We start from the raw sequence: 15,890 nt of genomic DNA on the forward strand, positions 1-15,890 counted from the left end.
AGCCAGATACACTTCTCCCAACGCTGCGGCCATTGTTTTATTGTCGAACTCTCCAAAACTCCAGATCGAGTGAATACGGGGGGTATGGCAGCAATTCATACAGTTTGGCGGCGATAACTCCGAATGAATGTGCTGGTGCGTTAAAATGATGAAACGGCACCTTCCTTTTCGTCAAATGCGGTTGTGTATGCTGCAATTTTTTGTGAAAGCGGTCCAATAACTCACTGTAGTATCGTCCAGTGATTGTCACCATGGAATTTCCGGCCGAGAGGACTGTCTTCGCCTTTTTTGTAGCAGAAGCACCGGGAGAAATACATTATTTTGATTATTCCGAAAAATTGGATCTCGTTTAAATTGCTCCAAACACTGCTTCGTAGTTAACAGCCGCTACCGCTTGTTGTCCACCATGACCAATAGCGGCACCCATCGGGCCGACAATTTTTTCATCACCAACTTATCATGTCAAATATTAATTGCCGTCGACACACCTATGGCCTCTTTTACTTCGCGCATGTTCGTTCGTCGATCAGCGAGAATAATGTTATCGACTTTTTGAATTATTTCCTCAGTAACCACGTCTGCCGGGCATCTTGGTCGTTCCTCATTAAAAACGAATGTTCGTCCACGATTAAATTCGTTGAACCAATATCTAACCAGAGAATGTTACTGCAATGAGAAGGTGCAAATGTTACTGTGAGCTTTTTTTAGTACAATTGAGATTTGAAAGATTTGAAGTAAGGAAATTTAGCACACCGAGTTTATAGACACCTCACTGACTTTTCCCCACACAAGAATTAGAAACACCACACATCTTTCACCTCTACACACAACACATTTCTCACCTCGACATTAAACCAATTAAATTTTTACTATTTTCGTATTTTTGAAAAATAATAAGCGAATACGTAAAATTTATTACATAATTTTTTTCAATTACATAAAAAAAAAAACGAATTTAAAAAAAAAATTATTAATAAAAAAAAGTTTGCGCCGGGAATTGAAATGAGTCTAACATGTGGCGATGAAAAATAGGCGGTGCATTTATTTCTTCGACTGCTTATTTTTTTACCATTTTGTTACTTTTGAAATGATAAGCGGATACATAAAATTTATTACACATGTTTTTACGATTACATTAAAAAAAAAAAAAATTTAAAACGAAAAAAAAAATTTGCGCCGAGAATTGATGGCGAGTCACATGGGGAGGATAAATACGCAGAGCGTTTATTTCTGCGCCTGCGTTGTGAACAAAAGGTTTGTGATGTCTACGTAGATATGTATGCGCGCGACGCGAATAAGTTTTAATAAATTCTGAAAGTAATTCATGAAGTTTTTCATTACATACATTCATACCCTATATGTACATAAATGATGGTATATGACAATATATTATACATAATATGTATGTATGTACATGCCAATAGGAGGTATTTGCATTCAGTAAATAAAACGGTTTAAGATAAATCAACACTTATTTTATATTGTATGTCACTTTATAGTTAATGTATTCGACAGCATTTACATACATATGTATGTATGTATGTACATTTGTATATGAAAAACAATAATGCACAAGCGTAAGAACATCATCTTCCTTTCATACCTACATATGTACATATGCATGTATGCCCAATAACCTTGACTTATGTACATATGTACACATGTCAGAGCACATCACATTCTTACAAGAAATCAAATACACATACGCACTAGTGAACGAGTTTCTTTCTAACAAGGGCAAAAACAATTCTGCCCTATGTATGTATATATACCCACTTTATGTCCTAGCATATATACATACATACTTATATACCTACTTGCCTTCTAAACTTCCTACAAAATAATTGTAGTCATATGTTATATATATGTTATATATGTTACTACATCCATGCTCGTTCATACATTCAAGCATACATATATGCGCGAGCACAGCGCTCCCTTCTTGATTCCGTGTACTTTTGTCTTTCACAGTCGATATTCCTAATATTGTACTTACAAAAACACAATACTTTGATAGACGCAAATGCAACAGCAAGCGCAACGCGATGGCCGCTTTGCCACCACACATTCTAAAATGTTCTAGAACACAACAAAAACACATACCTCACATGCGCATGTCGCCCGAAGCTAAAAGCGACTACTACTAAGCCTAGCGACTACAAAAACAAAATACATTCGTAGACGCAGTCGCAGCGGCCATGATTCTATCAGCGACGGCGCTGAACAATTTAGAACAAAAATAAAAAGTTCATTCATAAGTTCGAGCTCATATTTCAATTTCATTCATAAAACGAGCCGCCATTCGAAAATAGTCAATATTGGAATATTTCGCGTGGAATTATTTGCCAATCTATACTAATATTATAAAGAGGAAAACTTTGTTTGTTTGTTTGTTTGTTTGTTTGTAACGAATAGGCTGAAAAACTGCTGGACCGATTTTAAAAATTCTTTCACCATTCGAAAACTACATTATCCAAGAGTAACATGGATTACATTTTATTTTGGAAAAAAATAGGGTTCCGTAAGATATTTGGATTTTTAGGACACAAACTGAAAAAAGTCTTATATATAAAATAAAGTCAACTTTTTGTGTGTGTTCGCTAACCGGCCGTGTCTGCACCGAAATAAACCAAACTTACACACATTGCTAAGAAGGTATTGAAGATGGTTTCCGTATAGTTTGGATACCTATTGGTTTATAGGGCTCGAGATATAGGTCAAAACGTGGACCCGGGTAACCTTCGGATGTGTATGTACAATATGGGTATCAAGTGGAAGCTGTTGGTGAATGCTTTAGTTCAGAGTATTTTTCATGCCGCTCCGTGACTGGGGTCTCGAGATATAGGTCAAAACGTGGACCCGGGTAACCTTTGGTTGTGTATGTACAATATCGGTATCAAATGAAAGCTGTTGGTGAATGCTTTAGTACAGAGTATTTTTCATGCCGCTCCGTGACTGGGGTCTCGAGATATAGGTCAAAACGTGGACCCGGGTAACCTCTGGTTGTGTATGTGCAATATGGGTATCAAATGAAAGCTGTTGATAAGTGCTTTAATACGGGGTAATTTTCATACCTATTGATGACTAGGGTCTCGAAATATATGCCAAAACGTGGACCCGCCGTGTCCTTGCACCGAATTAAACCAAACTTACACACATTGATGGTTTCCGTATAGTTTGGATACCTATTGGTAGATAGGGTCTCGAGATATAGGTCAAAACGTGGACCCGGGTAACCTTCGGATGTGTATGTACAATATGGGTATCAAATGGAAGCTGTTGGTGAATGCTTTAGTTCAGAGTATCTTTCATGCCGCTCAGTGACTAGGGTCTCGAGATAGAGACCAAAACGTGGACCCTAGAATGTGTTTGTACAATATGGATATCAAATGAAAGCTGTTGATAAGTGCTTTAATACGGGGTAATTTTCATACCTATTGATGACTAGGGTCTCGAAATATATGCCAAAACGTGGACCCGCCGTGTCTTTGCACCGAATTAAACCAAACTTATGCACATTGTTAAGTAAGTATTGAAAATGGGTTTCGTAAAGTTTGGTTGTAATTCGGAGCACTGGCAACGGGTACAGCGTTCTTTTGAGCCAGCCATAATGTCGCTTACTTTTTTAACGCTTGGGGCGGAACTGAACTGTCAAATTGACAGTGTGAGTTACAATGTGTCAATATTTCTTTCTGATTTGAATGCCATAAGGAAAAAACGTAAGTGCAACATGTAAAAATTGTTTGTGAATTTTCTTGGAGTGGATTTTGGAACAGTGAATAATTTCTTACGAAATTTGAGAATTTAATGTGAAATCCGAATGAAATTATGTGTTCGTGGGAAAAACAATTTTTTTCGTTTTTTTTTTTTAAATATTAACCCTCTACTGCATGGACATGTTTAAAATAATGAAAATAAATAAAACACCGTAAATTTATGTTGATTAAGGGTAATTTATTGCGTATTTAACAAAAATTAAAAAATTCACTTGGCGGTTTGGAAGAAAAAAAATGATTGGGTGAAAAAAATTTATTGGGTGTGGAAACTTGTAAAAGAGTTCCTTTTGTCGTTGTAGCACAAGAACACATTGCACTTTTCGCAAAAAGTGTATGAGCGAAAAGAGCAGTCATTTTGACAAAGTTGTCGGTTTTTCATCCATTTCGGGAAATGGCCTATTCCGTCCGCCCGCACAGAACTCAAGGGGAAATCCTATCGCTTTCTTCTTTTACTGCTGGTAGGTATATTTTCTCTACTTGCCGATGGAGAGTTTGAGGGTGTGGATATAGGTCGTCCTCGTTTTTTCAATTTACCAACTTTGCAAAGATGTTCAGCTATTGCAAACTTGAAGTCAAACAATGGCATATATGCTTTCGTCTTTCGACGCCACAAAATCCAAGCATTGACAACGCACATATCAATCATATGAAAAAGAATCTTTTTATACTATTTTTTTGTCCTCAGTTGTATTCTATAAAGGCCTAGTAAAGAATCCAGTAAATCAACGCCACCCATATAATGATTATATACATCACTTGCCCTAGGAGAATTGATTTCAATATACTTCTTCTCTCTTTTACAGTACCGTTTTTTCGTTGACATAGGGTGACATCCGACATAGGTTGAAAGAATATTTAGCACTTTGTTGTCAAACCAAGTGACGAGACCAAGTTCAACTCCATCAATATCTGCTACTTTTTCAACAATACTTCCACGGCCTAACTTTTTCATTTCTTTTTCGGTTGGCATCTTACAATTTGTTACACGATTTAACCTTACTGTGCCTAAAGGTAATATACCATTTTTCATTAGATACACCTGAAGCTTCGGACTGTTAAACCAATTATCAAAAAATAGTTAATAGTTTTTTCCTTTTGGTATTGTAGCTGCTAGTCTCGTTACAACATTTCCACTTACTCCTATATTTGGGGCTCCTTCCGGAAATGTATCGCTTTGAGCTCCGGCAAATATATCAAAATCGTAACTGAAACCTGAAACTCCGCTCAAGACAAAATTTTTGAATCCCCATTTGTGGGGTTTAGCTGGATTGTACTGTTTGAGGTGATGGCGGCACTTTGTGGGAATTATTTGTTCATCAACCACTAAATGTTCTTCTTTGGGTACAAGCAACAATCGAGCACGAATTTTGTCTAACAATGGTCGAATCTTAAAGAGCTTATCAAACCCGAGTTCACCAGGTGATCTTATATTTTCATTATTATTGAAGTGTAAAAATCGTTTGATGTTTTCCCATCTGTTACATATCATTGCGTTACGTACAAATTCTTGGCCAATGAATGTGTTCCAATAATGTCTGGATGATGGTAGTTTTATAAAGACATGTATATTGTTATGCCTGAAATAATTTTTATAAGTAATCTTTTTAACTTTTTTTCTTGAACTCACCTATAAACTGATCAATTTCGTTCCGAGTAATATTGGCAGGTTTATTTATATCCATTTGTAATGCAATTAAATTCGATTGTTCTACAATAAAGTTCATCAAATCGTCATTGAAAATAAAATTAAACATATCTGCTGGTGTCTCCACTTCCTCAATAAAGTCAGGAAGGTTTGAATCTCCTTGAAATGGAAAATTTTCACTGGAATAAGGAGGCAAACAAATTTCTTTCCAAATTGGAGGTCTGGGCTTTTTAGCAGATTTTGCATTTGATGTAGAAGGCTTGTTATAGTCATCTGAGTCATCGGTATCATCAGTCTCTGGTACATAAATATGCTCCTGTTCTGGCGGTTTACTTATAAAGTCTTCTTCGTCGGTATCAGATATGTAGTCATCATCACTTTGATCACCTCTATTAACTTCATAAACATACTTTAAGTTACCATAAAATGATCGTACATTCATTTCTAGGAAATTCCATTGCGATTTATCAAAAAACAGAAATATGTATACACATATATGTATTAGTTCATTATTTACCTTAGTGCATGAAACGCCATATATGGCTTCGTCAGTTTTTACAAAAAATCAAACACAAGATACTTACTTTTCATATAAATTATATTTTTATTCAAAAAATAACTTCACTTTCTATACAAATATATATTTTTTGCTGTAGTCTTGCTTTTATTTTTTATGCAATAGTGCACATAAATCACTTCAAAATTTGCTTTTGTTCTCACACTTGAAGCACTCAAAAACAGATAACGGAAATGGTAGCTAAAACCCTTGTTGACAATATTTAGTTTTGCGTATGAGAAGAAAACAAAGCATAGAATGTGATAATATTATTCTCTTTTGATTAAGTCCCGTTTTTATAAAAATACAACACAATCAAAAGTAAAAGCCATATTTGGCGTTATATGCGGTAGAGGGTTAATGGATAATGGTTAGAAAAGCTCCAATGCTTAATAAAACATATAAATTGGAACGAAAAATTGATGGATGATCAGGAAAAAAGACGATTGTTTCTTAGTTATTCATATGCGTTGATTTGAAATTTAAAAACAATCTTCTTTTTTCCTGATTTTCAATTTATATTTTATATTTACTCAAAAACAAATAGAAAAACAAAAAATATTGTTAATGCCAAAGCGCTTGAATAAAGAATAAAGAAATAAATAATATGAAAACCATATATTTTCTGTTCTAAACCATATCTATTCTATTTTAGTGTGCCCAGCGAAGGGGGCCGGGTTTGCTGGTATTTGATAAATCTTAAATTTTTGTCATGTCGAGTGGCCGCGGCTCCGTATGTATGTATGCACCCTTATATGTATGTAAATATGTCTTCTAACTGTTCGACAGTCGCGAGTTAATGCGACTTAGATTCCTTGAACAAGTCCAGCGAATCACACATTTCTGTTTGCAAAGCCGCATATATGTACCCTATGATCAAAAAGTACCGGGAATGTTTAAATAAAACATAACAGAGTTAAATTTCAGGCAAATTTATATTATCTCCTTCAAAATATGACCCGTCTGAAGCAACACACATGTGCCAACGTTTAACCCAGTCCTCCAAACACCCCCGGCAGGCCGACATGGCCTTCAGCTCCTTTGTCGTATTCTCTTCGATCTTTTTGATCGGTGCGATGGCGCGTTATCATCTCGCAAAATCCAAGAATTGTTTGCTCACATTTCCGGCCATTTTCAACATGCAGCATCTCTCAAAGGCTTCAAAACGGATGAAAAATATTCTTTATTGACTGTCTGGCCCGATGGAAGGTACTCATGGTGCACTACGCCTTGGCAATCGAAGAAAACAGTCAACATCACCTTCCCGGTTCTTTTTGCTCATAGGATATACATATCCCATCTTTTCACTGACGGACAAGAAGACGGTCGCAGTTGTTGTTTTTTGTATGCATACATTTTGCGTTCGTTGAAGGTTTGTATATATTTATATACATATATTTATATACATATGCGTGTATGCGCGTTTGGCTTTCTGGATGCATCCATGGATATTAGAATATTTTCTCATCAATATATGTATGTAAGTAGTTCAGATTTGACTGAAGAGATTAAATATAGGAATGCATATTCTTATGATTGCCTTTATGGCTGTTTTACATATAAATCAATTCAAAAGAAGTATGAATAATGTTATATATAATAGAAAATAAATTTCTAAATAACAGGTATTAGAAAAACCTGAATACACTATTTTAAATAAATTCTAATTAAACCAAATACAAAAAATTAAATAAAAATATCGAAGAAAGAAAAGTGTGTACAGGACTTGAACCTGAGTCAAACATGATACTATGTACCGCATATTGAACACGTCTTTCACGATTGCGGTAATCTATAATGACTAATGAACTTTTCTAAATCACTCATTTATTCGATTCGCAGTTTTATATGCACATATTCTGCGTTAGTTGAAAGTTTGTGTGCGTAATTATATGCATATGTATGTGTGTATGCGCGTTTGGCTTTCTGGACGGATATTAGAATGATATTTTCTCATCAATATAATTTGGATTTGATGAAATAGATTATAGACATATGTACATATTTTCTGTTTTGATTGATTTATATAAAAATCAGGTCATATCCAGTATGAACTATTTTATACCGAAAAGAAATTTCCATTTATGAAATACAAAAAAAAACAGTAAGTAAAGTATTAAAGAAATTTTAATTAAAATAAACTCAAAAATTTTACCAAACTTCCCTGGTTTGAATTGTAAAAAAAAAATGTGCAAGAAAAAAAATATGACTTCAGGACTTGAACCTGAACTAAATACGTGCCAAAAAACAAAACGAATAATTCCGCCGACTTTAGCTTCTGCACCACAAATTAACTGCCGCGCGGCCTTCTTAATCGCAAATTTATTCGCTTCGCTGTGGGCATGAAATAAGTCGATTTCCTTAGTAGTGTGCCGAAAAATCTTATGAAATTCCTCAGTAGTTTGGTAAACGCAGAAAAAATCTGAATTCCTGTCCTAGCGTGGTAAATAAATATAGAAACCCTCCACTCGCGTCATTTGCGTGGTAAATATCTGCAATTCCCCACTAGTGAGCAAAGTTGAATTTGAAATTACCTTAGTATGAATCTACAAATTAGTACTCGAAAAAAGCTCATTTAACATTTGCTCCTTCTCATTGCATTAACATTCTCTGATCTAACTGTGACCATAGATGGCGAAGCTTCCCTAGACAGCATCCAACTTTGCTTTTATCTCCTCGCATTTTTTACAATTCAAAAACAAATTACCGAACGATATTACTCTTTTTCCATCTTTGTGAAAATCACGAAACACGTCTTACTCGAATACCTACCAAATCCAAACCAACCTATCAGTCAGTCTGAAATTTGTTTTGCCGTCGTTTGATAGATGGCAGCACTTGATGCTAATAACGACTACCCTCAGGAACGCCCTCTGTCATCAAATACGAGTATTTATTGAACCGGCCTCGTACATACTATATGTATATAAGTTAAAAAAAACGGAGTGGTTTTTATATTTAGGTCGCGGTACCATAAGCCTTTATTCAAAATTAAATAAAGAACCACCCAAGACTTTACAATTTTTACAATGTTTATACTAAAACTAAACCTGTGCTGCAACTACATTTGCTGTTGTGGCCTATTTCCATGCTGCGACAATATTGCGTGTGGTAGTTGGGTGCGAACGTGCTGAGTTGGTCTTCTGCCAGTAGGTGGCCTAGTTTCAAATGACTGTTGAGTTTACGGAATTTAAATGTGGACGTCGGGTGCGTTGTGCTGAGCTGGTCTTCTGCTAGTTGGTGGCCTATATAATTGCGTACCACTTTGCGGAAGCGTTTTGCCGTGAGTCGTAGGATTGTGATGGGTAATCATATTTCGATCGTCATATGCGCTGTTGCGCTTGATATGGGTAAACTTGGTGCTGATAATTTACAATAAGTTTCGGAGGACATGAGTACGTTGTGATCGTATTTCCCACGACATGTGTGATATTGGGTTTTCCGGAATTGCTTCCTGAGTGCTCCAGTGCAGATCTAAAAGAACCCGCTAATTTATTATGGGTAGTCGTATTACACGCGACTTGGGCGGCGTTGGTTTATCCTAAGTTAACTTGTATGTATATTATCAAGTGGTAAATCTCTTCATTTTTAATGTAAACTTGATGATTGAAAATAATTAATTTGCTTTTACGATTTTCATCATTTTTATCAATCTTTACAAAAATATCATTTGAAACCGACATATGTAAATACACCTAATAAAATGTTGTTATGGAGGCATATACAAATCACTGTTCAACATCAAGATATATCGTGTCTAAGCAATTCCATAAATGAAAGTCCCCAACCAAGTTTTTAACAAAATATTTCAAAGTGATTTTAAGTGCGCTGTGAACTTGGTTCAGCCACAGCAAACTCTATTTAAAATTGGCAAAAAGACGAGTACCGCTGAATAGTAGTGCAATATTATGGTCAACATTTTGTTTCTTAACAGGCATAAAAACCTTTCTTAAGAAACAGGTAAAAAGTAAGTTGGTTAAAATTTTTCTAAGGCATTTTACTTAATCGAAATCTTCTTTTTTTCAACGACTTAGGAGCGTTGCTTTCGCTGAAGCACTAGTTTGAAAAAGTCCAATAATTGAATCTTATGTCCTTATAGTCACCAGTAAACCAGCTAGGTGTTCTATGGGTTTCAACTCGTATCCTCGACAGTCGGTTCTACGTTACCGAAACGACCCGGATTTATATCCGGCCAAGGACTGTCACTCCAACAGCATTCCCCGTATGTAAGTATGGGGAATGTTTATGCTGCTACAACAACAACAACGGGTTTCAGCTCCAACTTCTTCTGGTTCATATTTAAAAAAAATTCATAATTTTCAGCATTTCACATTTTTGTCCTTACAAATAGATACGTACATATGTATGTATGTACATTCATACGAAAAAGTATCATTCTTATGAGAACGTAAAAAAAACAAACGCACACACAACAAGGCATACGTTATTCACAAGCTCCTAATAAAAAATATCTGCCGCTCGGAGTCGGAGGAGCTCGGCCAAACACCCAAAACGGGTGTACTACGACAATATTTCCCTTGCCCTGTGCACATATAAAAAGTAATCCACAACATGTACGTGCATATAAGTCGGCACTCGCGGCATTCTCTGGATTTGGTGTTAGGCAAAATAAAATAACAGCAGACTTGTACCAGAGAGTGTTAATGCAATGAGAAGGTGCAAATGTTACTGTGAGCTTTTTTTAGTACAATTGAGATTTGAAAGATTTGTAGTAAGGAAGTTTAGCACACTGAGTTTATAGACACCTCACTGACTTTTCCCCACACAAAAATTAGAAACACCACACATCTTTCACTTCAACACACAGCATAATTTTTTTTCAATTACATTAAAAAAAAAAAAACGAATTTAAAAAAAAAAAATTATTAATAAAAAAAGTTTGCGCCGGGAATTGATATCGAGTCTAGCATGTGGCGAGGAAAAATAGGCGGTGCTTTTATTTCTTCGACTGCTTATTTTTTTACCATTTTGTTACTTTTGAAATGATAAGCGGATACATAAAATTTATTAAAAATTTTTTTACGATTACATTAAAAAAAAAAAAAAATTTAAAAACGAAAAAAAAAAAATTTGCGCCGAGAATTGATGGCGAGTCACGTGGGGAGGATAAATACGCAGAGCGTTTATTTCTGCGCCTGCGTTGTGAACAAAAGGTTTGTGATGTCTACGTAGATATGTATGCGCGACTTATGTATCCTTAAGGATCGTATTATAAAAAAAATAATAATTTATTAGTTTTTGGAGCTTAAGCTCTTTATTCTTTTGAGTTCTGATTCTAACTGAATACAATTCTTTTTAAAATGCAATTTATATTTGTTTTACAATTAAAAGTGCTTATTCTACTTTACATATTATTGGTTTCTAAAAATGCTTATTGCTTACTTGCAGTTTGTCGTTGGCAAATGGTTCATTCGCTTTATTGCTTACTTTAGGTTTCTGGTTACAATTTGTCAACGACAAATAGTTCATTGGCTTTATTGTTTACTTTAGGTCTCTAGTTACAATTTGTCAACGACAAATAGTTCATTGGCTTTTGTTAGTTTTAAGAAAGTGTCGATTGCACAACTTTAGTTGGGTAATCGACCTTTTATTATTTTTGCCAATTAATATTTATTTTTGGTGAAGTCGGAGCTGCCTCTGACGTAACTATTTTTGGTGAAGTCGGAGCTGCCTCTGACGTAACTCCTTCCCCCCTTGTAATAAAATTCTCCTGAATTTTTTCGTTTAGTTTTCTTTGAATTTTTACCATATAGCCAATGACCATTGTGAACAACAAAAGTAGTACAGTTATAATTATAAATATGGTGAGAATTGACTTATTGCTATATTTTTTATGATATTTTAATTCCTCTATTTCTTTAACATTTTCAATTTCACTTAAAACTATTTCATCGAATGTAATAATTTCTTTTTTGTATTCTCTTATTTTCTTACAATTATTTTTATAAATGCACAAATTAGATTTTTTTGTTTCTTTTATGTTAGGGTTTTGCTTATATTCATAAACTTCTCCATTATAGTGTACAACTTCTTGTGGTTTAAAGTTTAGCTGTGTAAAATTTGTGTCTGGGATTGGTGTAATGAGGGATCTCTTAACAGTAAATGTATCTTTTGGAAATTTTATGACAAATATTATCTTGTCCTCTTTGTACTTTGCGACTCCTAGTTGCATGTACTGAAGTTCATAAAAATCTATTTTAAAATCGTTAATTTCTTTGTTCGTTAAAATGTTGCTAGTCATTACGTTAATTTTTGCGGAAACTATATTATTTTGAATGTGTTCTAAATTGTCCGATAGAATCTTTAATTTGAGCAAAATGTCTAAGTGATTTACCTGATTCAGTATTTCGTCATTGTGTTTCCTTATCGTATTAAAGTGCTCTGAAATAGTTTTTCTGTCTACGTCTATTGTTGATTTAAGTCTGTTTAATGTCTGATTAAAATAGTCATTTATGTATATATGTTTATTTAGGTTATTTATTATCTTGTGATTATTTTCGTCTATCAGTTTTAGATGTTCCTCAATATCTGTTCGGTCGTCATCATTCATTGTTCCTGCAATCCATTTTAGTCCTGAGCCTATTGCATTAAATAATCCTCTTTTATTCCTGTTGTTATGTAAAGTTTGTGCCCTTGCTTTAATTTTTTCTAGCTTATGTTCGAGAAGTATTTTGTTTTTAGTAGGGTGCAAGTGTTTTATCTCTGTTTCTAAAGTATTAACTATTTCCATTATTTCTTTAATATCAATTATATGAATAATTTTGTTATAATTTAAAATTATTTGTGTTTCTTCTAATTTAATTTCTGCGAAGCCATTAGAATTGCTAATTGGTTGGATTGTCAAGGATGCCATTGTCATTGGTAGTAAAATCGTTACCATAACGGTTAATGTCCATTTGACCTGAAAATTTATTTCTACGTTTAATATTTGTAGGGTGTACGCCTGCTAATTTTAACCTACGATAACGAGGCTCGTATTTATGTCTTATTGTTTTGTAGTTTTTAACAAAACCTTCCTCATCTGTCCTTTCGTAATTTTCCCTGTTTTCATTTCTCTTATTAACTATACGCTGTTTTGCCTCCTTTATTCTGTGTTCTATTACACTTTTGTCTACTCTTCCTTCTACGATATCTATCGGTTTTTCTTTAACTACAGAGTGAATAGACTTGTTATACCATTCCACACATTTAAAAATTCGTTCTTGTGTTGAAAGTGAAGAATTGTCAGATTCTAATCCCCTATATTTTTCTGAAATTGTACTGTGTAATCTTTCTATATCCGCGTTTCCAAAGTGATTGTTAGGCTTAGTAAAATGAACCTCAATTTCTTCTTGTCTAAAAAAATCTTTAACATTGGTAGAATTAAATTCGTTATCTGTGATTACTTTGAGAGGTTTACTTCTAACTGATAGGAATTCTCTTAATTTTTCAACAATTGTTGTACTGTTTCTATCTTTTAAATATATTGCAATTGCATGTTTGGAAAATTTGTCTATGAATGTTATAAAACTGTGTCTCTTAATTGTATATACATCTAGATGTATAATTTGATTAACGTCTGATGGAGTTTCAGTAATATGAAATTTCGGTTTTATAGGTTTACGATCGTATTTTGATTTATTACAAGTATCACAATTGTTAATATATTTGTGAGCCAAGGTTTTCAAATTTTTAAAATAAATCTTCTTTTTTAGTCCTTCATAGTTTTCTGTTATACCACCGTGACCTGTTTCAAGTTTATGGTATTTAGCGATTTGTTTATAAGTCTCATCTTCGTTAGCCATATCTTTTGCATGATAGCTACACCTGTAAAACTGTATACTGTTGCCAAAAAGGTCAATCAGTTTTAGTTGTACTTGATTATAATTTTCGTCAGATAATTCAGAAAAAATTCCTACTTTACCATTTTTTAAGAATCTTCTAAAGATGTCGGTCATGAAGTTTGACTCGATATCGTCCCTACTGACAAAAATTTTCCTTTTTCCGTGAATAATTTCTATTTCCTTTGTTTTGTATTCTGCTAATATTATTTGAGTCATAAACCTGTTTACGACCGTATCTAAAATTGGGAAATGGTCATTTTGTTCTTCTTGTTGCGAATGGATTGTCGCTGTTGTACTTATATTGTCCTCGTCGTTAACTGCATAGATTTCTCCTGTATTAGAATCAATTCGGCTCAAAAAGTCTGCAATTTTATTCTCTTTGCCTTTAATGTGGTTCATGTTTATGTTATATTCGCCTAGTTCCATTAACCATCTTTGTAGTCTGGGGTTGATATCTTTTCCTTTATGTTTAGTATGCAGCCAGACTAAAGGCTGATGATCAGTTAAAAGTTCAAAAGGCCTTCCGTAAATATATGGCCTATAATACTTTGTGGCCCAAACAATTGCCAAAAGTTCTTTTTCGACCGCAGCATATTTCCTTTCGTGCTCGTTGAGGGTCCTGCTGGCATAGCTAATAGGATGCTCACCCTGCATAAGCACTGCACCTATCGCATAATCGCTGGCATCAGTTACCAATTTAAAATTTTTTGAATAATCTGGGTATTTTAGGATTGGTGGGTTTACTAATAGTCTTTTTAGTCTTGGAATGCGTCGATGTACTGAGGATCATTTTTATTCACTTTAGCGTTTTTCTTTAAATACTTTGTCATACCATGTGCTATTTTCGCATAATCCTTTATAAATTTTCGGTAATAGCCGGTAGCTCCCAAGAAGGATTTAATTTGTTTCTGCGTCTCAGGAAGCTTTAGTGTTTGAATACTTTCTATTTTTGAGGGGTTCGGTTTGACGCCTTCTGTGGTTAGAATATGACCTAAATATTCTGTTTTTTTCGAAAAGAACTTACATTTGTCTACCTGGATTTTGAGGTTATGTTCCCTTAGTCTTTCAAATACTTTTCGAATGTTTGTTTCATGCTCTTCCAAGCTTGTACTAAAAATAAGGATATCATCTAAGTAAACTACGCATATTTGGTTTATTAGCCCTCTTAGCACTGAGTTTATTAGTCGTTGGAATGTAGATGGTGCGTTTTTTAGTCCAAAAGGCATACGAATAAATTCGTAGTGGCCTAATGGGGTGAAAAATGCAGTCTTTTTTCTGTCCTCCTTTTTTATTTGGATCTGGTGGAAGCCTTTCGCCAAATCAGGGTAGTAAAGTATTGTGATTTCCCCAATTTGTCCAATATACCTTCGATATTGGGTATTGGGAACTTGTCGTCTATTGTGATTTCGTTAAGTTTGCGGTAGTCTATGACTATACGCCACTTTTTTTTCCTGAATAGTCCATTTTTTTTGGAACTATCCAAATTGGTGAGTTGTAGGGAGAGCTACTTTCTTTTATAATATTATGTTGAAGCATCTCCTTCATCTGCCTGTTGATCTCCTCTTCATGGACTTGAGGGTATCTGTATATTTTAGAATATACAGGATTGTTGGTTTTTGTGATGATTTCGTGTTGGACTTCATGAGCATGACTTAGTGTCATACCTTCTTGAAAAAACAAATCTTTGTTTGCTTCGAGTAGGTTTTCTAATTTCCTACTTTCTTCTTTGTTCAAGCTATCTCTTGAGAGTTTATTAATTGTTTCTTCAATTCTTGAACATTCTAACGTATGAATATTTTCATATTCATACGGACAAGTATTGCAAAATTTTATTATATTTCCGTTTACTTCAATATGTTCCTCACCCATATTAATGTTTGCTTTCAGTATTTTGAGAATATTTTGTCCTATGAGGCCATCGAATGGTTTATTTTTGAAATTGGCCAACTTCCAACACATTAAGTTGTCGTCATTAAATTCTTTTGGAACATCCGTAATTATTTCATATTCTACTTTAATTTGTCCGTTTAATGTTTTGAAGAGTAAGGGTTTATCTAATCTTTTACGTA

This window comes from Anastrepha obliqua, chromosome 6, assembly GCF_027943255.1.
Source record: "Anastrepha obliqua isolate idAnaObli1 chromosome 6, idAnaObli1_1.0, whole genome shotgun sequence".
Taxonomy (NCBI): Eukaryota; Metazoa; Arthropoda; class Insecta; order Diptera; family Tephritidae; genus Anastrepha; species Anastrepha obliqua.